The sequence below is a fragment of the Protopterus annectens genome, chromosome 2.part1 (genome assembly GCF_019279795.1).
Source record: "Protopterus annectens isolate FY-2018-M chromosome 2.part1, PAN1.0, whole genome shotgun sequence".
In the NCBI taxonomy this organism is placed as follows: domain Eukaryota; kingdom Metazoa; phylum Chordata; order Ceratodontiformes; family Protopteridae; genus Protopterus; species Protopterus annectens.
In genome coordinates this window covers 678201624-678227372 of record NC_056729.1, presented here as the reverse complement: position 1 = coordinate 678227372, position 25749 = coordinate 678201624, and the positions used below count along the sequence as shown (strand labels likewise).

Below are 25749 nucleotides of genomic sequence, written 5' to 3'. Positions count from 1 at the left end.
CTGGTTTAAGCACTTGGGCTTCAGGCCAGTTATTTTATGTTAAGAAGGATTGCGGTCTGCACTCTTGTGGGAGGAGAGGCTGGACTCTGCCCTTCTGAGCAGGGAATTTCTGGTTAAAGGCTTATAGTGCCTGCATATTCTGTTTCTTACTGAAATTGGTACACCTTGTTTGCTGTAGCATAGACTAGATCCAGGCCTGCTGAATCTAGCTTTGTTTGTATGCTTGTTGTTTGTTTATTTCCCTGAAACGCTAATTCCACCTAAACGCGGCCTTTTAGCACTTCTGTGGATCCCTAGTGATATCTGCATTGCTTACTGTACTTATTTCCTTGTTTCACTTGAAAGAAAGTTACTGTTTGTCGTTTTTGCATTTAAGTTACCTGTAACACATTGCATTTAACTTACCTGGCACTTGCTCACTAAAGCAATTATATAAGTCAGCTCTAAAAAATTAAAAGCACTACACCCTCACAAACTCCCAGTACCTTGTTCCCCATTGGCACTTTTTTCAATTATAAAGGAATTCCCAATACTATTCTAGCATGTCCAAAGGTCAGTTGTCAATCTTCTCTCCGGTCCAGCTGGTGAATCTGGGAATCTTGAGGCAATGTTACAACTGCCTCATGTACACAGACAACCCTCTCCTCCTCCCAACAAATTCCAACACATGTGAGAGATGCAACCATATAGCCAAACTGGAGGCTAAGCTCTCTCAACTCAGTACTGGTGTAACCAGTCAGGAGGAGAAGGAAACCACACTCACTACAATTCCAGTCTCACATAGACCTACCACGACAACAAACCAAACACATAAACACACAAAAACATACTGGAGGCTCTAAATAAAAATCTGCCTAAGCAGCAGAGACCTCCAAAGCAGACACCCAAGCAACCGCTACCCCAAAACAAAACACGTGCAACACATAGCTCACAAAGCCAGTGTGCTGAACAGTCACAGCCCTTAAGGCTAAACAACACACCTAATACACTTGTAATAGGTGACTCTATCATCAGGCACACTGACGTCCCGCTCACCAGGCTGAACAAGGAGAAGGTCACGGTGAGCTGCCTGTCGGGCGCTAGGATCCGCCACATAACACAAGCACTCAGGTCACTCCAAGGCAAGTACAAATATGACTCAGCCATTGTCCATGCTGGTGTGAATGACCTGAGACGTACCTCCCTGGACTACATGAAAAGAGACATAGAGGAGCTCTCTGAGCATGTAGCCCAGGCCGGTATGACCCTGACCTTGAGTAGCATCTTACCCTCACCAAGAATGATGCCACAATATGAAGACAAGATGATCAATTTCAACAATTGGCTTAAGTGTTGGTGTCATTCAAAGGGGATCCAATGCCTGTCAGCCTGGGATGACATGCTCGACAAGCCACAATGCTTCGCTAGGGACGGCTTGCACATGTCACCCCTGGGCTTTCGGATATTGGCAAAGGCTCTTGCTACCCCCATAGTGCCTTTTTTAGGCAAGGCTCAAAAGACAAACCCACCTCCATAGGTATCACAAGGGATAAGAAACTAAGAGTAATGCTACTCAACGCCAGAAGTCTAAACCTCAAGATGCACGCACTCGAAACTCTCCTCAGCATGGAGAACATTGATATCTGTGCAGTAACAGAAACCTGGTTCAAGGCTCCCGAGAGCACCCCAGCATTACCAGGTTATACCTCATACCATGCTTTTCGGCCCCAAAACTTGGACCGAACCACAAAAGGAGGGGGAGTATCAATATTCGTCAAAGATACCCACACCTCCAGGTTGGTGGCACAGCACGAAGCATCAGAGACTATCCATGTGCAACTAACTGTGGGTAAAACTGCCTTCCAGTTTATAGCCTGCTACAGACCACCCTCCCAAACACAGGAACCCCACTCGGCCTTCCTGAGAATACTGGAAAATATGAAGGTCTCTCCAAACACCATTATATTGGGCGACTTCAATTACCCAAACATAGACTGGGAGCATTACTCTAGCTCCAACACCCTAGCCCAAAGGTTCCTAGAATTTATAAACTCAAATGCTATGGAACAACTTGTTACCACTCCCACAAGAGGGGAAAACATACTGGACCTGATCATCACCAACATGAGGACACTATGCTCCAGACCAGAAGTGTATCCCTCACTGGTAAGATCAGACCATAAACTAATCTCACTGGATATTCACATCCTGACCCCACCCCCTGCCCAGAAAACCACAGTGAAAAACTTCTCTAAAGCAAATTTCACATGCCTCAAAACCGAGGCGAAATCCTTCAAAGCCCCAGGGCCTGTGGAAAATACGGCCCAGACCGCAGAATCCTTTATAAACGCATTCTATGAACACCTTCAGGAATGCATGGATCATGCAATCCCAAATAAAACCAAGACCCAATCCTCCAAAGGCAGACGTCCTGTCTGGTGGACCCCAGCCATAAACAAACTATATAATAGAAGGAGGAAGCTACTACATGATAGAGCAAAATCCCAAAAAGGGAAGGCATCTCTGATCAGTATTAGCAAAAAACTACGGGCACTCATAAAATCATCTAAGGCCAGCTTCGAGAGAAAAATTGCACAGGACACTAAGGATAATCACAAGGCTTTCTTTAGTTATGTTAGGAACCTGGGTGGGAATTCCCAGATATGCTCAGAATTAGTCCAAAATGACAAAAAATACACCGAGCCCACAGACATTGCCAACATCCTAGCTGACAGGTTCAGTGCAAACATCTCCCCCCCCCCACCCCACCAAAAGGGCAAATGTCTATCCCAACAGAGTGCTGCCCCCCTGACATCTCAGATGCTCAGGTAAGAGCTGCCCTCTCCAAAGCAAAAAACACAGCATCAATGGGACCAGATGGTGTCCCGGGCTGCGTCCTACATGAACTCCAAGAAGAGCTAAATCCAAACATAAAACTACTGTTCAATCTTAGCCTTACTACAGGATATGTACCCAAAGAGTGGCGTACAGCAACAGTGGTCCCTCTCCACAAAGGTGGTGCCTCAACGGATCCTGGAAACTATCGCCCCATAAGCCTGACTAGCTTGGTCTGCAAAGCTATGGAAAGGATCATCATGGACCTCATAAATAAAGATATTGGGGACCTACAGACACTGGATCCTACCCAGTTTGGCTTTGTTAAGGGCAGATCCTGCCTCTTAAACCTGGTCGATTTCTTTGAAACAGTCACCAAGGCCATTGACGAGGGGAAGGTGGTCCACACAGCCTACCTGGACCTCGCAAAAGCCTTCGATACAATACCCCACTCGGGCATTATAGATAAGCTCACCAGCTTAAATATAAACCCCTATGTCACTAGATGGGTTGCAAACTGGCTCAAGGACAGAACCCACATGGTTAGAATTGCTGGAGCCATGTCAGACTCCAAACCAGTTACAAGTGGCGTCCCACAAGGCTCAGTCCTGGGACCTCTCTTGTTCGGTATATATTTCTCGGTGGTACAGGCCAACAAGGAAGGACTGTGGCTGACCAAGTTCGCAGATGACTGCAAACTGGGCGCCATAATCAACTCTCCAGCCGACACAAGCATCCTCCAAAAGGGCCTCATAGAAACAGATAACTCGTGCCAGAGCCATGGCCTCAAGCTAAACGCCAAAAAAGTGTATAGTCATCCCCTTTGGCAAAAACAAAGTGCCCACAAATTACCACATAGGTGGTAATCCATTAAGTACAGAAGAAGTCATTAGGGACCTGGGGACCCAAGTTGATAGCAATCTCTCATTTGACAACCACGTGGCCAAAGTGGTTAGAAAAACATTTTATATAGCCCACCTAATCATGAAGGGATTCACATCTAGATCAGGGGAGGTCATCGTGCCTCTTTACTCATCCCTCATCAGGCCCATAATTGAGTACTATGCCCCTTTTGGGATGTACCTTACCAGACACCTGCAGCAACTGGAAAGACCCCAAAAGTACCTCACCAAGAGGATCAAAGGGCTCAAACAGATGCCATATGCTGCCCTGTTAAAGAAACTCCAGCTCTACTCAGTGGCATACCGCCTGCTCAGAGGCGATCTGTGCCTGACGTATAAAGCCATATCCAACCCAGAATTAATGGACATGCTGCACCTCAGAAAATCCAAATCCCATCGAGCTACGCTCGAGAGACTTGAACCTCAGCACTGAAATAAATAGGACATGCTGGAGGGACAGATTTATAACCCAGAGGCTCCCTTCACTCTGGAATAAAATCCCAGTCCAGGTTAGGCAGAGTCCCACATTGACTCTCTTCAAGAGGAATCTTGATGAGTGGATGGGAGATCGTAGGTTTACCCCGGCTATCACTTCTGTGTCACTGTTAGACAGAGGCACAGTATACTAACCTCAAAAAAAGGCATAGCAAAATTAATTTAAAATGGGTGGCGAAAGCCAAACACACTCTGGCTAGGCTTATAAATGCCCTAGGGCAGATAGCCTAGTATGAACCTATGAACCTATGAGACTGATTTATGGTCTGATCTTACCAGGGAGGGTACCACACAGGAAGGGTGCAATGACCCCCCCCCATGTTAGAAGTACCACATCTAGGACATTTAAACCCCTTGTGGGGGCAAGACTATGTGTTCCAAGGCATTTGTATTGACAAAGTCCAAGACCCTCTGGACAATCATGTTTATGCTCATGTATATTGCTCAGTCAATGGAAGGATAGTTGAAATCTCCCATGACCAAGGTGTTTGTATGGTGAGTGACTCCAGTAGATTCAGGTAGGTGGTATGTCTTTCTGATTCATGGTGAGGGACCTATAGCTAACAATGATGTGGTAGGGTACTTTGCCTATAGTTAGTTGGACCTAGAGTAGCTCAAGGGAGTCATATTGTTTAACCAGCCTTGAGGTGTACTTGGCTTTAATGAAGATGGATACACCACTGTTTTTGGTCCTTACACTCTCATTCTTGTTTTGAGGTCTGAATGTGTGGAAGGTGCTGTAGCCTGGCATGACCATGGTGCTTTCCACAGCCCTGAACCATGTCTCTGTGACTGTACAGATGTCAACATCTTCCAGGGAGAAGAATGCTTCTAGAGAGTGCAGTTTTCTGTTTAGGCTCTTAGCATTAAGCGGCATAACCCTGAGTTTGTCTCAAGAGGATTTTGTTGTATCAGAAGTTTTATTTTTTGACATTGCCTAAAAAAGGCACAAGCCTTTGCCAATATTTGAAAGCCAAAAGGAGACAGGTGCAAACCATCTCTGGCAAAGTAACATGGTCTGTTGACCATGTCTTCCCAGGCTGGCAGATACTGGATCCCCTTGGATAAACACTAGAAGCTAAGCCAATTGTTGAAGTCAATCATTTTTTTCATTTTTTGTCTATATTGTGGCATCATCCTGGGTGAAGGTAGAACGCTGCTTAGGGCTTGGGTCATACCTGCCTGGGAAACATAATCTGAGAGTTCAGTCATGTCTCTCTACATATAATCCAGAGACGTAAGGCTCAAGTTATTCACCCAACCATGGACTATGACAGAGTCATAACGGTACTTATTGTTGAGTGATTTGAGTGCATGCATGATTTGATGGATCCAGGCACCTGACAGGCAGCTGACCGTGACCTTCTCCTTGTCCAACCTGGTGTGGGAGACATCTGTATGTCTCACTATTGAGTCACCTATGACCAAGACATTTGGTTTTGAGGTATTTTACCTTTGGGGCTTATTTGCTGAGACACTGGTATGTGTGCTGCTATGTGTAGTGGAGTCTATTCTTTTTTTGGTATATGCGAGTGGTTTGCACTTGAGAGGTCTCTGATATTTTGGTAGGCGCTTAGTGAGTACGTTCAAGTATGCGGGTTTATGTGTCATGACATTATCTTGTGTGAGAGAATGGATGTGTGTGCTGACAGCCTGTTTGCTGACCTGCTTGTTGTTACATAAGAGGACAGATTCCAGTTTTAAGGTATAATTACATTTCTCACTTACCATTTTGTTTGCTTTAGGAGTAAGTGGTTGTCAGTATACATAAGGCAATTACTACATTGCCTCAGGATGCCCATATAAATCAGGCTGGATGGAGAAATGGTGGGAAACTGACCTTCCACTGCAGCAGGTTAAAACCATAAGTACTGTTATGGAGTGGGCAAGTTAGATCAGCTTTTGATCTAGGATTAAATAGGGGACTTGTTCTATTGAAGATTAGGGATGAAAAACTATAGCTACACTGCTCAGTGCTCAGCTGTTGCCCAGAGTGCAGCAGTGTGCAGCTGAGTTGCCCACAGTGGAGCAGGGAAGCGTGGGAAGGTTCTAGAGATGTCTAGGGGGAAAAAATAGTTTCCAGGCGTTTGCATCTATATAGGGCACTGCTAACCCCTGTTGCATACTGCGCAGCTACACACAAATGTGAGGCTTAAGTATAGGTGACATTAAACCCTTTCAAGCAAATCTACCAATGGGAACTCACCCAATGACCCTTCCTCCTGCAATCCGCAGCTCAGACAATGCTGTAGCCACACTCTTCTGCCACAAGGATTGAGGGGAGCCCTTCTTAATGTAAGATGGTTGGATAAGTACTCATGTGTATCAATACAGGCTACAATCAGCAGGTCTGAATCTAGTCTATGCTAAGTAACAATACAGTGCAACACAAGTGCAGATAATGAAGCAGTCACAAACAGCAAAAACAGTGAAAAACACAGAAAATAATGCGGAAATTCATTTAAATACAGTTGAAAAAGTGCAGATGAAACTCAAAATATACTTATTTTCTTGCTGTTTGCTATGGATGTCTTGGATTCAAGCAGAAACACACTAGACTTCTGGCAAAGGACCCCAAACGCAGAACAGCTCTGGTTAACTGAGCACAGACCTGTGCAAATGCAAGCCTTAAATACATGTAAAATTAAACCCTTTTAAGTTAATCTACCAATGGGAACTCACCCAATGACCTTCCCTCCAGCAATCCCCAGGTCAGACAAGGCTGTAGCCACACTCTTCTGTCAGAAGTGCGCGGGAGCCCTTCTTAATGTAACATGGTGCCAGATTCAGCATTTCTGAATCTAGTCTATGTTATCCAAGTAAGAATATGGTGCAACACAAGTGCAGATAAGGAAGCAGCCAAAACAGTAAAAACGGTGAAAAAGACAGAAAATAATGCACCAATTCAATTAAATGCAGTTGTATAAGTGCAGATAAAACTCAAAATATACTTATTTTCTTGCTATTTGCTATGGATGGCTTGGATTCAAGCAGAAACGCTCTAGGCCTCTGGCAAAGGATGCCAAATGCCGAGCAGCTCTTGTTAATTGACCACAAACCCGTGTAAACATGAGCCTTAAATATATGTGAAATTAAACCCTTTTAAGCTAGTCTATCAATAGGAACTCACACAATGATCCTTCTTCCAGCAACCTCTAGCTCAGAAAATGCTGTATCCATACTTTTCTGCCACAGGGGTGCAGGGGAGCCCTTCTTAATGTAAGATGGCTTGATTAGTGCTCAAGTGTATCAATACAGGCTAGATTCAGCTGGTCTGAATCTAATCAGTGCTATCTAAGTAACAGAACAGTGTAACATGAGTGCAGATAACGAAGCAGTCACAAACAGCAAAAACAGTAAAAAAAGAGAGAAAGTAATGCAAAAATTCAATTAAAAACAGTTGAAAAAGTGCAGATAAAACTCATAATATACTTATTTTCTCACTGTTTTCTCTGGATGGATTGGAATCAAGCAGAAACACTCTAGCCTCTGGCAAATAACTTCAAAACTAGAGCAGCTACAGTTACTTGAGCCCTAACACAATGCTGCAAGGTGCTTTAGCATGAAGAAGTGCACACCTTAATGGGCTGACTCCACAACTATGCTAAATGCTAATGAGACAGTCCAAGGGGCAGGAATATGCTAATTAGCTATGTGCTCTCTCTCTCTCTCTCTCTCTCTCTCTCTATTATAGAGACTGGCAGAGTGGGGGCAACCACTAGATAGGAGGGTAGACACATCAGGGACATCAACAGGGACTGTGGTATGTGTGTGTTTTAGTGCTTGAAAGTGCACGTGTGAGTGTGTGTGTGTGTGTGTGTGTGTGTGCGTGTGTGAGTAGGAGAGTGACTGAGGGGAGATGCCAATGTCTACATGAGCAGAAGTTTCCTAGGCAACATGCAGATCAGCAAGTATCTGCACATTGTGGTAGTAACTACAATTCAGAGACATGCAAATTAGCCAATAATGAAGTCTTTCCTCATTGTGACTAACATGTCTCTGAATTACAAAATATGGTATTGTGAGAGCCATATTAATTTCCAGGAAAGTTTTATCAAATGCATAATGATGAACAATACATTCAAGGCACAGTCAAGCTAGAACTTTTTGTTTTTACTGGTTGGTTTTTAAGTGACCTTCTCACTCATTGTTTTAGTTTGTTGTTTGGGATATTTTTGCAGTGACCCTAATGATAATGGACATCAGCTGGGTATAACAGCTCTGTGTTCCTAATGCTTAGTCAAACACTCTGCTTGTGCTGTGCTGATGAGGTCATAACAAGGCCGAAATATACATATCCACAGCTAGGGGGTTTGGCTTTATTGGCCTGAAATTGTCCATTAAAACGACAAAACAAGTCATGGGCATTCAGAATTGCCATTGAGCTGAAATGCCTGATGTTCATAAGGTTCATTTGCATATATCCCATGTGCCTCTAATTAAAAGCAATGATAATAAATAGTCCAAAACTTCAGATGTTAATTCCTCTTCTATAAAAGTACTGAAAGAAAAAACTGAAATGGCATTAGTCATCATAATAACTCATCTTTTATTTATGATAAGCACTTTTGTCCACCAACTGGACTTCATCAGATCAACTTTTCAATAACAGCTTTACATGTGGAAACTCAGTATATGCATAATGAAATCAAAGGGTCATAAATCATGACTGACAAACTCATGCAGAGTAATGAGGCAAAATAGAAAGTAACTCCTGACAGGCTAGTCTATCAGTATAAGCAAACGTGATGTAACAAGATCCACTTTACAGCCCCAGGCCATGTTTGCTCCATTCTTCACTTTTCTCAGGTATTTTTATGACTTTAGTTTTGATGGCTTCTGTTTATTATATGTTTTGTTGCAATACACACACACACACACACACACATATATATATATATATATATATATATATAACAGATAAATAGATACAGATATATAGCTATAGATATAGCTATATTCATTTGTTTTTCACAGTTTTACATATTATTTTCCTATATTTTTAGGGTATGGTTGATGTCTTGGATGTTCAGTTTTAATAATGATCTGATGATGCCTAGGGGCATAAGTGCTTTTTTTTTTTTTTTTAATGCAGATATGATTACAGTTTTTCATTTATTTTATTGCCTTTATGTGTATAATGTTTCTTTATATCGATTCTCTTCTAAGGTTACTGTGGTAGGTGCTGTTTTCTTGATTCATTTGCCTGCTGTTACACACACACAAACACACACACACGCGCACACACACACACATTCTTCACTTTGGATCTCAGATTTTTTTTGTTTCTTGTTTGTTTTTGGTTTATTACTTTGGTTCTTAAACTCCTTTTACTAGGGTCTTGTCTACTTGGTGATAAATGGCCTTTAGTGAAGGGAGTTTTGTTACACCTTGTTTTTGTCTGGAGACAGGCTAGAGTGTAATGACTAGTTCTGTAGTCCAGTTTATGTGTACTTTGTTTTATCAGTATTTCTTATTTTAGTTTGGATTGTACTACTGATTTTAATAACACCTTTATTAAATTATCAATGAAGTCATAGGCAGCCATGCATTTATATAAAAGAAATAAAAACATGTTAACGTGTTCACAGTTAAAAACATTATACATCACATGTATTTCTATTGAATTATCATTAATCCAACATTACATAAATTCATCATTTCTGTAGTCCCTTAAACTTCACTCCTCCTCCAAAACATTATTCTGCATGTATTGTTCCATTTTTTACATGAAATTTGCTCCTACCCTTTTCTAAAGATCCAATTTCCAGATCATTTATCTCCGTTACAATATTCAATACTTCAAATGCATTTGTTATAGACTTGATTTCCATTTTCTAGAAATTGCTTTTTTGCTAGTCACCAGAATTAAACTTAACAAGGTCTTATTATGTCTAGGCAATTCAGATCCTGTATCCTAGCTAAAAAAAAAAAATAATTTCCTTAGTTATACCCATTTGCTCATACAACATTTCTGACAGAATACTCTGTAGGGAGTTTCTAAAGTCTGCCAATTCATTACACTCCCAAAACATATGTTCCCAGGTACCTTCTTCTTCCCCATTACACATTCAACATTTGCCATCTAACTGAGGAAGTATTCTTTGGAGTCTGCTTGCAGTGTAAAAATACCAATAAAAATACTTCCAAGCAAAAATCCTAAATCTTCTAGACTTGGCTGCGTAATTGGGAGCCATACATATATTTGTCCAGTGTCTCCTTGTGAATTTATATTGCTTAACCAATTCATGTGTGGGCATATAGTTGACAGCTATAGCCTTTATTCTGCTTTCATTAATTTTCTATCTGTAAAATACTTGAAACTGTCTCAGAATGTTCCACAACACTGAAATGTCCTTTTCTGGTTTTATCGGGTACAAAGTAATAATGTCTGCAACTAAAGCCAATATTTCTTTATTACCATAACAATTATATCATTGAATTTTGGAGTCCCTTATATTCTTTGCCAATGGCTCTAAATATAACACAAATAAAAAAGGGGGAAAGAGAGCACCCTTGCCTGGTTTCTCTGTTCAAACACAATTTATCACAGTGGAACCCACCCATTTTAATTTTTGCCTGTGGTCCATTATATATTCTCCTAATAAACCTTATTATTGTATAAGGGAATGTGAATGCTTCCATCGCCCTACTCATAAAATCCCAGCTTACTCTGTCAAATGCCTTCCCTGCATCAAGACCCACCAACAGGGGTATTTTCTTACATTCTGTGTCTCTTTCTGGATCATCATTGTTTTATTAATGTTATCAAATGTTTGCCTCCCCTCTACAAATCCACACTGATCCATATCTATCAATTTTGGAAATACCTTTGTCATTCTTTTAGCCATTATAGACACGAACACTTTGTAATCATAGTTTAAAATTGAAAAGGGTCTATATGAAGCTGAGTCTGATGGGTCTTTACCCTCTTTAGGTATTACAGCCACCACAGCTTTCTTCCAGGATGTTGGGCCTTCTCCTCCTGTTAAAGCACTGTTAAACAAAACCTTTCATATATTTATTACTTTCTTCGTTCCTAGTTTCCAGACTTCTGCAGGAATGCTATCTGTTCCTAGAGACTTTCCTGCAGATTGATTATACATCACCATTTTTATCCCATCTCCTCTTATCTTAACTGTTGACTGTTAAGCCTCATCTACCTCTAACCATAACATACCTAAGTATTTCATTTGTACAGTGCTTCTTGATTTCCACATTCCTCTGCTTTATACAAATTTTAATAAAATTTCCAAAATACTTTTAATGCCTCTACAGGATCTTGGGTTATTTATTCATTTTTGTTATAGGATCTCTGCGTGTAGCTACAAATCTTTCTCATTTTTGTTACCTAAGTCATTGTGCTAAAAGTTTTTGAGCTCTGCAGTTATTACCAAAAACAGTTGCTTCATAGCAATCTTTCTAAAATCTTGCATATTATCCAGGTACTCCCTTATTTTCTCTTTAGCGCTCTGCAATTGCGCATCTTCCTGTTCTGTGAGAGCCCCCTTATTCTGCAATTCTTCAAACTTTGTCACCCCCTCTAAATAATTCCTAATACTTCTTAACTATATCTCTTTTTTATTTCTACCCTAGTTTAATAATCCACTTTAATTTTATCCCACTTACTAACTATTGCATCTGAAGAAATTTCTCTCTTTCTTGATAACTGTTGAATAACTTCCATTACCCATTCCTTAAATTCCTCTCTTTTTAACAGGTAGGTGGGGAAACAGCAGTGTCTCATTTGTACTTCATTACCCTGCATTTTTACCTTATTTGTTATTGTTGAATATTATGAAATAGTTTTTGGATATGTGTCAAAGCTTTCAAGTAAATGCACATATTCTTGTGAAATATAATATCTGTCTATTCCAATGTTTATACCTTGGGGAATAATATATACATTTTCTCCGAGATGCTACTACTGAATTCAGACCTTCTGTGCCAAATATTTTCATAAATGTCTTCAGAAATCTTCCCTCTTTTGTTAAATTTTCCCTTCTAGGTCCCCCTGATGCATCATCACTGTAGCAAATCAGGTTGATTATTTCTCCCAAAATTTTCTTATGCTCCATAATAGCAGTTTATAGTGGAATATAAATACATAACAGGGTAATCCTCCTCCCTTGCCAGTAGCCCCTTTCTACCACAAAATCTACCATTATTTTTTTCCTTCTTCTATCACTATTTGTGCTCTTCTAGAAATTAGTGTAATTACTCCTCCTTTCCTTTGTCCCTGATACTCTGATGGATATCTCTTCTGAAATGCTTTTTTTATCAAATTCATATGTTCATTTCTTTCCAAGTATGTCTCTTGTAGCATTGCAATCTACACTCCGGATTTCTTAGTATAATATCCTTATCTTTTTGTCTATAACTGTGAGGCCATTCTCATTCCAAAATATGTTTAGTGTAGTCATTATATGAAGAAGTTATTTTTCCACCTATTACATATGGCAGTTTTTTTAAATGTCTATTTATGGCTTTTGTGTTACATGCATCCACTAATGTTTGACAGGTTGGTCTTTTATACAGTTGTTTCTTGTCCTCTTCAATTGAACCAACATCACATTTTACAAGACTTTTTGTTTTAATGAAAACCTTCAAACAAGAAAAACAAACACACCCCCAGAACACCCCCAGATCCTGTTACCTTACAACAAAGACACAAAACTATATACATAATTAAATAATGAAATGTAACCCACCTGATGGGAACAACTGTCTCAAATTGAATGCTGCACATGCAGGGAAAAACTAACCTACAATTATGGTTTTCCATGCTAAGGCATGTGTTAACATTCTGTTTTCCTACATACACTAATTACTGTCTCTTCTTGTCTTATCTTTATTGCCCTCCCAGATGTGAAAAACAATTTGTATGTTTTCAGAAAACATTAACTTTTAGTCTTAAGAAAAAGTACACTGGCTATCTTTAAACAAAACTAAAGTCTACACTGTTCTAGTAAATGCATTAAAGTATTTAGTTGTAAGAAAATGTGCTGTTATTCACTTCCAATAATTTCACACTATTATTTTGTACAGAATTGCTTGCCCTTGTACCTTTTAATTTTAAGTTTCTCTCAGTAAAGAACGTCCAGACCTCTCAATTTATTTCCTTCACCTTTAGTCATCTTATGGCCATGGAAACATAAGATCAAAAAGTACAGCTGCCCTCAGCTCCAGATTTCTCAACTGGCACTGAATATTTATTTGCTTAAAGAAAACTATTTCTTACATTGTGGTCCCTCATTTTTTAAAACCCACTTGCATTCACAAAACACTTGCCATTAGATTAAGCCAATGGCATAAATCCAGGCTTTTACCTATGCAAAAGTTTAAACAAAATCAGTTCTACAAATATTATAATCAGCGCACTTGTACAGCTCATATCCACCCCAACAGCCAAGGATTACAATCTATTGACTGAAATGTACATTTTGTCCAGCTTTTCTTCTCTTGTTACATTGTGATACCTATATTTCCTAAAACTAAAATCAAGAGGGAGGAAAAAGGGTCCTGTTTACTTTAGTATCTTTATCAGATACAAAAATCACTGAAAATATTTACTATATCACATGTATTTTATATCATAAAATGCTTTACACAAATACTGTTAAGAACAAAAACTGTGTTGCTTACGCTTACTTTTCCCCACTTCCTCTTTTTTTTTTCCTTTTGGTATCCTTCCAAGCATTAATGACATGAAGTGGGGCATGTCTGTCAGTCCCCAAACAAGTTTAACAAAGTCAACAAAAGTACAATCTTTCTCAGGCACTTTTTCTTGTAAAATCATATTTCACAAAAGTGACTGATGCTTTATAGTTTTACATTATTCACTAATTTCAATGTTGCTGGTCTTCTTCCTGTTCATCTCTGTATCCCAACTCCAGACTCTGGTTCAAGTCCAAGGTACACCCGATTCTTCTAGATAGGCCCTATGTTAATACATGTGGTTTATTCTGTCTCTCAAGCATTTTCCTTTGGAAAATTGCAAAAGGTTTCACTGACACTGACAAAGCCCCTCTATGAGACTTACCATCAGGAGAATGAGAAGCAGAGTCCTCTTCTGTTTGATGGCTAACCCCTTGTTAGACAATTTTTTGCATTTCTGCCTTACTCTGTTCTGCATCAAAAAATGACTTTGATCCTCCAGAAAAAAATATTCTAAAGACAGCAGGATGCAGCAGATTCACTCTCACACCTGCCTCTCCACAGTGCTTGATTGCTGGGATAAATCTGCTTCTCTTCTGCCAGGCATACAGCGAATGATGATTTTCCACACACTCTACTGATTCCAGTTTTTAATATTTTGCCATTATGGCACAGTTTTGTCAGGATTAACTTTTTCTTCTGGCAAATTGCATACTAATAAGAACACAAAATGTCGAGAAAAACACCTTTAAGACAACAATAGGAAAGCTTTCAGGTTACTATCCTTCTTCAATACTAATACAAAAATTCAAGAATCCAATCGGATTTAAATAAGAGTCCACATAGTCACATAACAAGCAGCCCAAAAGTCATATGACCAACATACAAAACGCTAATCTCAAAATAAAATTAAAATCTGTGCATATACATTTCTATACAAATAAAACATATTAAAATACATAATGATATCAAACCAAAACAGTGTGCATATATAACCAAATGCTAAATAGACAAACGCACAAAAATCTAGCAACATAACCTGGTTTGTTGCAATTTAACAAGAACCGGTTTGATCGTAACAGCAGAATTCAGGCCTGGTGGATGGTCAGCTGCTGACCTTGGTATCCATTCATACTCTTTAATTTCCAACAAATTGTTAACATCTCCACCCCTCAAGGATGTATACAGAATATCTATGACCCTAAACTTAAAACTGTGATTAGAGCCATGTACACTAATGTGCTTATATAAGGCATTCTTTTCATTTGTTCTCCTGATTTCCGATTTATGTTCAATTATACATTCTTTTAACTTTCTGGTTGTCTTCTCCACATAAAAGGAGGTACATGCAACACAGGTTGCTAAATAAATCATGTTATTACTGACACAAGTAGCTAAAAAATTAAACCTATAAACCTTATCAAATGCCGGATGAGGAAAAATATTACTGTTAGTACTTATAATGTCAGTACAACATGTACAATTCATACAACAAAAAGTAACACATCTAAGGGAGGGCCGATGGATATATCCCCCATTAAAGTCCTTGTAGCATAATTTACTTTTTAATGTTCTCATATTCCTATATGAAAAGTAAGGTCTGTCATCCAAGACAGACCTAACTTCTGCAGATGCCATCAAAACAACCCAATTTTTTTCAATGATCCGTTTGACCAAATGCGTCCTAACATTAAAAGTAGTGACATATCAAATTTTAGAATCCTTAATTGTATTCTTATTTAAAGGGGAAGAAAATTCATCTGCTGATAAAAAAATTGGCTTAAGCCTTGTACACCTATCAGATATAGTGCTAGCTTTTACATCTAGCAGTGACTTAGTATCATAACCACTATTCAAAAAATCTTTCATCATTTCATCCAACTGTGAAAGAAAACATGACTCATCCGTATTCAGTCTGCTAGTCCTGCTAAACTGAGCTTTTATTATTCCCTTAAAGACATGGGGGCATGCATGCTGGTACTATGTATATATCTACCAGCATATATTTCCTTCTTGTGGACACTAGTGTGTAGCAACCTTTCTTTTAAAGTAATTTTAACATCCAGAATGGTCATAGAACTATCTGAAAAATCCATCTTAAACTTCAAAAAACTAGTAGTATTATTTAAATAATCCAAATAATCAACTAATTCGGAAGGAGACCCTTTCCAAATCAGAAAACAATCATCTAGAAAACGTTGGTAAAAGCATACATTAATGTTCATAGAATTAATGTTACTACAAATGTATGTCATCTCCCACTGATGTAAAACCAAATTAGCATAAGTATTAGCCACTGATGTGCCCATGGCTACATCAGTGAGCTGCAGATAAAGCTGCCTATCAAACAAAAAAACATTATTAGATAAAACTATATCCAAAAGAGAACAAATATTCTCTATATGCCTTGCTGAAAAGGAAGCTTGCGCAGTCAAAAATTCTCTAATAAATTCAATACCAAAATCATTTGGTATGACTGTAAATAAGGATGACATGTCTAAGGTTACAAATAAAAAATCCCCCTTGTATAAGGAAGTGGTATTCAAACTATCAAACCAATGTTTTAGTTTACTAATGAAATCGGTAGTATCTTTCAAGACATTTTGACACTGTAACAAAAAAGGTTGCAACTGTTTCTGTAAATAAACCGAAATAGGCTCAGTTAACCAGCCATTACCCAACACTGTAGGTCTCATAGGTGGATCACATAAAGACTTATGTATTTTTGGGAGGCCATATAGTTGTTGGATGACCGGACAAAGTACAGTGAAGAAGTGAAAAAGATCCAAACCAATGTCACCATTGATTTGTAGATCATAAATCATCATATTCACTGAGCAAATGCATTTTTTAACATCAACAGATGTGATACGTTTAAACGCACACCCATCAACAAGAATGGTATCATGACTTGTGTGAAATGGAACTGAGACGTTTATATTCTGACTCTACAAATTTAAAACGCTATAATTTAACATATGATGAATTTATGGCATTGAAAGCCCTACAGACTGATAGCAGTATAATTATTAAGCAAGCTGATAAAGAGGGTGTAGTGGTACTTATGGATCGTGACAAATATTTTTCATCTCTGAATACCATTCTTGTTGATGGGTTTGTGTTTAAACGTATCACATCTGTTGATGTTAAAAAATGCATTACCTCAGTGAATATGATGATTTATGATCTACAAATCAATGGTGACATTGGTTTGGATCTTTTTCACTTCTTCACTGTACCTTGTCCGGTCATCCCACAACTATATGGCCTACCAAAAATACATAAGTCTTTATGTGATCCACCTATGAGACCTATAGTGTCGGGTAATGGCTGGTTAACTGAGCCTATTTTGGTTTATTTACAGAAACAGTTGCAACCATTTTTGTTACAGTGTCAAAATGTCTTGAAAGATTTTACCGATTTCATTAGTAAACTAAAACATTGGTTTGATAGTTGGAATACCACTTCGTTACACAAGGGGGATTTTTTATTTGTAACCTTAGACATCTCATCCTTATTTACGGTCATATCAAATGACTTTCGTACTGAATCTATTAGAGAATGGTTGACTGCGCAAGCTTCCTTTTCAGCAAAGCATATAGAGAATATTTGTTCTCTTTTGGATATAGTTTTATCTAATAATTTTTTTTGTTTGATAGGCAGCTTTATCTGCAACTTACTGGTGTAGCCATGGGCACATCAGTGGCTAATACTTATGCTAATTTGGTTTTACATCAGTGGGAGATGACATACATTTGTAGTAACATTAATTCTATGAACAATAATGTATGCTTTTACTAACGTCTTGTAGATGATTGTTTTCTGATTTGGAAAGGGTCTCCTTCCGAATTAGTTGATTATTTGGATTATTTAAATAATACTACTAGTTTTTTGAAGTTTAAGATGGATTTTTCAGATAGTTCTATGACCTTTCTGGATGTTAAAATTACTTTAAAAGAAGGGTTGCTTCACACTAGTGTCCACAAGAAGGAAGTATATGCTGGTAGATATATACATAGTATCAGCATGCATGCCCCCATATCATTAAGGGAATAATAAAAGCTCAGTTTAGCAGGACTAGCAGATTGAATACTGATGAGTCATGTTTTCTTTCACAGTTGGATGAAATGATGAAAGATTTTTTGAATAGTGGTTATGATACTAAGTTACTGCTAGATTTAAAAGCTAGCACTATATCTGATAGGTGTACAAGGCTTAAGCCAATTTTTTTATCAGCGGATGAATTTTCTTCCCCTTTAAATAAGAATACAATTAAGAATTCTAAAATTCAATATGTCACTACGTTTAATGTTAGGACGCATTTGGTCAAACGGATCATTGAAAAAAATTGGGTTGTTTTGATGGCATCTGCAGAAGTTAGGTCTGTCTTGGATGACAGACCCTATTTTTCATATAGGAATGTGAGAACATTAAAAAGTAAATTATGCTACAAGGACTTTAATGGGGGATATATCCATCGGCCCTCCCTTAGATTTGTTACTTTTTGTTGTATGAATTGTACATGTTGTACTGACATTATAAGTACTAACAGTAATATTTTCCTCATCCGACATTTGATAAGGTTTATAGGTTTAATTTTTTAGCTAATTGTGTCAGTAATAACGTGATTTATTTAGCAACCTGTGTTGCATGTACCTCCTTTTATGTGGGGAAGACAACCAGAAAGTTAAAAGAACGTATAATTGAACATAAATCGGAAATCAGGAGAACAAATGAAAAGAATGCCTTATATAAGCACATTAGTGTACATGGCTCTAATCACAGTTTTAAGTTTAGGGTCATAGATATTCTGTTTACATCCTTGAGGGGTGGAGATGTTAACAATTTGTTGGAAATTAAAGAGTATGAATGGATACTAAGGTTAGCAGCTGACCATCCACCAGGCCTGAATTCTGCTGTTACGATCAAACTGGTTCTTGTTAAATTGCAACAAACCAGGTTATGTTGCTAGATTTTTGTGCATTTGTCTATTTAGCATTTGGTTATATATGCACAATGTTTTGGTTTTATATCATTATGTATTTTAATATGTTTTATTTGTATAGAAATTTATATGCATAGATTTTAATTTTATTTTGAGATTAGCATTTTGTATGTTGTTCATATGACTTTTGGGCTGCTTGTCATGTGACTATGTGGACTCTTATTTAAATCCGATTGGATTCTTGAATTTTTGTATTAGTATTGAAGAAGGGTAGTAACCCGAAAGCTTTGCTATTGTTGTCATAAAGGTGTTTTTCTCGATATTTTGTGTTCTTATTTGTCAATACATTGCAGCACTTTGGATTTATCACAATTGCATACTAATACAGGTTTTGTTTGCTTTTTCATGGCCAGGTTTGGAGTATTCACATGATGTCCCCTTTCAATTAATGAATCCTTCTATGGAATAGCAATCCATTTACTTATTTGTGCTCTCATAACATTAATGCAGTCTTTTCCTTCCAGTTTTTCTGAAGTAGAACAAAATGTCAGTTTTTCTCTACATGTTGTGTTCTCTAACTCTAACATTTTTTAATTAGTTCTTCTTGAGCAGCCTCATGCTCATCTAGCTTTTCCTCACTTCAATGTCTGATTTTTTTTGCAGTTTTATCAGTTCATCTGAATAGCTTTTTAAAGCTTCTCCCATTTTTTTCAATCCTTGTGATATTTCTGTTGATATACTTCTTCAATGTTTCATTTATTAATAATCTCTGAACACATTTGACGTATTTATTCCTCTAAATTGCTGGAAGCCATATTTGTACCAAAGACGGAGCTTAAACTGCTTTTGGCTGAACAGCTGCAAGTTTCTTCCCAGACAGTGTTTCCACTTAAATTTTTCTGGTTGCTTTTCTTTTGGTTCTCTACATTTCTTCTTTTCTGGCATCCAGGCATTGTACTCACTAGCCAGTACCTGAATTTTACTCAAGCTGACAGTATCAGTAGCTCTCAGTTCCTTTTTTTCATACTAGGATAGCTGAAATTAAACTGTTGATCAGTGTGCGTCTATTTTGGAAGTTTGCACTACTGATTTTTAGGGAGTTTAGGGTTTGGTGCTATGATTTTTCTGATTCCTTTTGGATTGAACTTCTTGTTTTGGTTTTGTATGGTTACCATTTGCACACACACATACACACATGCGTGCATACACACACACACACACACACACACACACACAGACACACACACACAGACACACACACACACACACACACACACACACACACACACACACACACACACACACACACACACACACACACACACACACACTCTCTAACCCCCTACTGCGACCTACCAGGTAGACACACACACACACATCACACACACACACACACACACACACACACACACACACACACACACACACACACACACACACACACACACATGTGCAGCCCCTTACATACACTCATGCACACATCACCTAACCTTGTGTGAAGAATGGGTGAAGACAGGTGAAGGCTGCCAGCTTAACCAGATAGAATTTTGGAGATAATTCTGTCATCTGTAAATATTAATGTAAACCACAGGCTTGTGTCTTAAATAGTAAAAATAGTGTTACATGTAGAACTTCAAAAATGCAACAAGAGTGCACTCTGCTGACCAACTAAAGCATGTTGTGAAGCTTTGATGTAAACACGGCTTCGACTGGTCTAGATGAAGGAATTCTTGCTATTGTTTTAAGGTCAGAGTTAATGGCCAGAATTTGCATGCATAAAATGTCCTTTATTGCTCTGGTTTCTGCCCAGAGGTGAAGAATGTAAATGTAGTTTCTGTTAGCCTGGAAACCCAGGGAATTATGTAGAATGATGTAATGTGAACCAGGAATGTGATTTTAAAAACAAAGAGAATCAGAGAGAATTAAGCATTTTTGTCTTGACCATCCAACTCATCAGCACTGTCTTGCTCTATATGTAAGTTAATCTTTGACTTGTGTTTTCTCTTAGAAATAGCTAGAAACTAGAAAGATTAGACTGTGTTTTTCTGTGATGTTAGAACTGTACTATTACATTATTTTAAGTATTTCTCTGTGATCTCTGAACTCTTGACTAGCACTGTGTAGTAAAAAGTATTGTCTTGTGTTTTGACTATTTGTTATTAAATATTTTTAAACCCTTTCAACTGTGGCTGTTTTTGTAGACATAATTTAAGCTCTTTAGAGTACTTGCATGCCTTTGGTAATTGTACAAAGCCACTTCAATAGCTTTAGCCCTGGGCTATACTACCAATTGGACAATAATTAATATAATGCACAGTAATAATTGGACACCTTTTTAAGGGCCTTTGAGTAGCTGATAATTATTAGTGGGTGGTGGCAGCTGGTACTACCGTACAGTCTGAGAACCTGTGCCAGCCTTCCCCAGGAGTGTCTGTGTGGTTGTAAACTCTTCTCAAAGTGTGTGTGTGTGTGTGTGTGTGTGTGTGTGTGTGTGTGTGTGTCAGGTACTTGGGCAGGGACATGAAGCACTGATTGGACAGAGAGGGTGCTGGAGGTTTTAGCTTGCCCACTAGGCTGAGATCCGGACCCTATAGCTGTGCCACTGGGGAGTCTTATTGGGGACCTGGAGAGTAAGGGAGCGACCGGCCCCAGACTGACTGTGATCTCTGTTTGCTCTTAAGGGAAAATGTACTTTACTGTGTGTATGGTGTTAGTGGTGAGGACTGAGGCTTCTTGATTGCTGGGCCAGGGCACAGGTGTCACATAATTTTTTGGCAGTGGTTGGATATCCACACCACATATTAATTGGTTGGCAAATACTAATTGGCTTGTAGTGGTGTGGGTAGAGTGAATTCCTGCTCCAGGCACTTGCATTGTCAGTTTTGTATGTATGCCAACTATGTTATATAAGTGTAAAGTTCATAATAATTAGCTTGAATCTTTCGTTTCTTCCCTACTCTTCTACAAGTTAAATGTCAACCTCTAAACCACAGATATATGCATCTAGAACTACTGTATTGCTAAAACCTGCACACATGATTCTTTTGATACTAGTTTCTACTATGTTAGCCTACAGCAATATTGTATTTAACGTTTTAGTTTTATGTTTCTTTATTGCTTTTTTACTCCTGTTACATTAGTTTAATTTTGGAGCTTTTGTCCCCAGGCCTCTACTGAAAATGGACATGTATCCAGTTAGACTAGCCTGGTCAACAAATGTAAAATAAAATAAATAAATTCCTGTAGCTGGTGTACAGTGAGCTCTGAAGGTGGTTTGCATTCTAAATCAGCCACGCAGTGAATAAGTTCAGATCACAATTGTTTTATTTCTTTTGTTAGCTTAGTTAGTCAGGGTGAGCATGCAGCATGTCAGCAGAGGAGTATGGAAAGCTGACAAGGAGCCAGCTGGCGGAGATGTGCCAGGCTAGGGGACTGGTGCATGGAAACCTGACTAAGGCAGACCTGATTGCAGCCTTGGTTACAGCTGCATTAGAAAGCAGCAACCAGGAGGACAATCAGACTGGCAGTGGAGATATAATACTCTCGGAGAATGGACAGCTCAACCTTTCTGCAAAGGACTTAAAAATCCATCTGGAGCTAAAGAGACTTGAGTAGGAGGCCAGGCATTTGGAGACAGAAGCAGCTGAGAGAATGAGGAGTCTACAGGCTGAGGAGAATGAGAAACTGGTATGCTTGGAAGCCAAGGAAACGGAGCAGCAGAGGAAGCATGAGAGGGAAATGCTGACTCTTTGCCAGAGTCATGGAGGTAATGGGGAAGGGAGTAACTGGACCCCAGAAGCAAAAAAGGTCAGTGAATTTCTTCCACAGTTTAAAGAGGGGGATAAATTTTATAGTTTCATTCATATGTTTGAGAGGGTCTGCAAACAGTATGGTGTTGACCACAGGCTCTGGGTATGGTTCCTGACCTCCTTACTCCATGGTAAAGCTGTAACTGTTTTGTCAAAAATGTCTGACGTTGCATGGTTTGATTGTACTACTGTTAAAAATCACGTGTTAGAATTCCTTAAGCTAACACCTGAAACATACAGGAAAAAGTTTCATAAGCATAGACGCAAGGCAGATGAAAGTGTGTGTGAATATGCTGCTGAACTGAGCACTTATTTCCATAGGTGGGTGAGTGGATGTCAGGTCACCACTTTTGAAGGGCTGCCAGACTTTTTGGTGAAGGAACAAGCCCTTAGCACTTTGCCTGAGGACATGAGGATCTAGTTAGCTGATAGACAATGTGCTACTTCAAATGAATTGGTGAAGAACAGAGACCTATACCTGGCAAGCAGGGTAGCCCTGCACAGGAAAGGGACCCCCAGTACTGCTCATAGGTCTAAAGGAACCCATGGTGGGCAGCACAGACTGCCCCAACAGAATCTGCCAGTAGCAGGGGATGCCACTAGTCCAGGTACACATCCAGGAGCTAGAGTAAAATGTTTTGAATGCAACCAGTGGGGTCATGTGGAATACAGGTGTCCATGGAGTTAAGGTGGGGAACAAAAGGTGAGGGAGCCAGTAAGTGAGAAAGACAAAATGCCAATAGTAGGTTGTCTTGAGACAACAAGGGTACCAAACTACCATCCTGCAGATGTCCTGATAGGGAAGGATTTGAATTACGCAGTACCATGTGTTTGTGTAGTTACAGGGAGTCAGGCTTAGAGACAAGCAGGCAAGTCTGGTAGCCTGGGGGCCAGATAGACTGCATACTTGCAGCCAGCACTGGTGTGGTGGTTACTTCAGAGAGGGAGCTACCCTGTAGCAATGAGACTGAAGGTGAGCCACAACTGCTTATGGGTACTGATGGTCGCTTGCACAGAGTGACTGCAAAGGTAGAGGTGAGTAGTAGTACTCAGGCTGACATTGAGGCATCACTGTCAGAGGATGCCAGACTTTCTGTGGAAGGAGAGCTGGGAAGGATTTCAAGGAGAGAGCTGAGACAGGCTCAGCTCTCAGACCCTACATTGCAAGGCCTGAGGCAGGTAGCTAGGGAGGCATGTGATCCTCAAGGAAAGGGGGAATCTGTATACTGTGACAAAGGGTTACTATACAGAGAGTGGACCCCTGAGGGAGGACTAGAAGGTGAGAGAGTACAGCAGTTGGTAGTGCCTAGAGCCTACTGTCTGGTGTTTCTAGCCAAAGCCCATGATATTCCCTTGGGTCTATCTTAAATCACCAAACACTTAAAAAAGTGAACGGTGATTGATCAACCCTATGTAAGCGAAAGCTTACAATGTTGAAGTGTCAGAACAATGATTTTTTTCCAAGAGAAAAAAAATGCTGTTCCAACAACAAAAAATAAAAAATAAAAATGAATTTAAACATTATATTAAATGAGGGGGCTTCATCCCACCACACCACCCTCTACTTAAATATACTATCTCCAAGACCACACTACAGTGCTGAAAACAGCAAAGTACTGAAGCAGCTAAGCAGATTCTTTCACAGGGAAAGAATTTGCTTAACAGCTGCTTCAATATTTTCCATTTTCTGCCTTTTAGGTTCGACCAAGACGTATTCAAAAGAATGCATCTTTGGTTTTCTAATATTGACCCATTCCCTTTGCAGGTCATATGGGCATAAAACTTACAAAGAGGTGTATTATGCAGAACTTCTATTGGCCTGGAATTTCCAGAGATGTAATAGGGTACTGCAGAACCTGTGAGCAGTGCCAAAAGGTAGGCAAGGTAGGAGACAAAGTGAGAGCTCCTTTGATGCCTTTGCCTGTGATTGAGAAGCCAATTCAGAGGGTAGCTATGGATATTGTGGGTCCTCTGAGCACCCCAAGTTCCACAGGGAAAAAGTATATCACAGGGGTAGTGGATTATGCTACACGGTACCTTAAGGCAGCGGCTTTGTCCTCCATTGAGACAGAGAAGGTGGCAAATGCTTTGTTAAAGATTTTCAGCAAGGTAGGTTTCCCAAAAGAAATACTGACTGACAGAGGTGCCAATTTCATGTCAGACCTGCTGGCTTGTCTGTGGAAGCCCTGTGGGGTGAAGCATATGAAGAAACCCCCTACCATCCCCAGACTAATGTTCTTGTTGCAAGGTTAAACTCTACAATCAAGTCCATGCATTTGCAGATCAGTTTAAGAGGAAGTGGGACAAATATCTGCCCCATCTGTTGTTTGCATACAGTGAGGTTCCCCAGGAATCCATAGGTTTTTTACCCTTTGAGTTGCTGTACGGGCATAGAGTGAGGGAACCTCTAGATTTAATTTGAGATGAGTGGGAAGGTGAGTGCGAGTCTCACAAGGAGCCTGCTGTGGCATACGTCCTAAACCTCAAGGCAAGGCTCAGGGAACTCCTGGGCTTGGCCCAGGAGAACCTGGCAGAAGCCCAACAACAGAAAAAGGTGTGGTATGACAGAAATGCTCGAGCTAGAGAGTATGCTCTGGGGCAGCATGTAATGGTTCTCATTCCTGTCAGACACAACAAGCTGCAAGCAGCTTGGAAGGGACCCTACAAGGTGGTAAGAAAGGTAAGTGATGTTAACTACATGGTGGAACTGCTAGGCAGAAGGCAGGGGTACAAATTGTACCATGTTAACATAATGAAACCTTACCATGATAGGGAGGCCCTTGTGCTGAGCATTTGCAGTGGATTGCAGGAGGGGCCTGAGGGAGATCTGGTGACTGATGTCCTCAGTGAGGCTTGGGCTGACACCTCAGTGGAAGGGGTAGCAATGTCCCAGCAGCTATCTCCTACCCAGGTTTGAGAAATCCAAGCAGTGTTGCAGGAATTTGGGGACATGTTCACTGGGAAACCAGGGTGCACCCACTTGGGGCAGCACCAGGAGGATACAGGACCCCAAAGGCCTATTAGGCAGACCCCTTATAGAGTGCCTGAAAGAGTCAAACAGACTCTGAGGGTGGAGGTACAGGAGATGTTGGAACTAGGGGTGATTCAGGAGTCCAACAGTCCCTGG

The 25749-nt window shown here is 39.6% G+C and overlaps 1 protein-coding gene across 2 annotated transcripts in view; it reads right to left on the bottom strand.

Moving 5' to 3' along the window:
- PDGFRL (platelet derived growth factor receptor like) overlaps nt 1–25749 on the bottom strand; it is a 601289-nt gene that overhangs the window by 172967 nt on the left and 402573 nt on the right. The gene's annotated exons all lie outside the window — the stretch shown is intronic.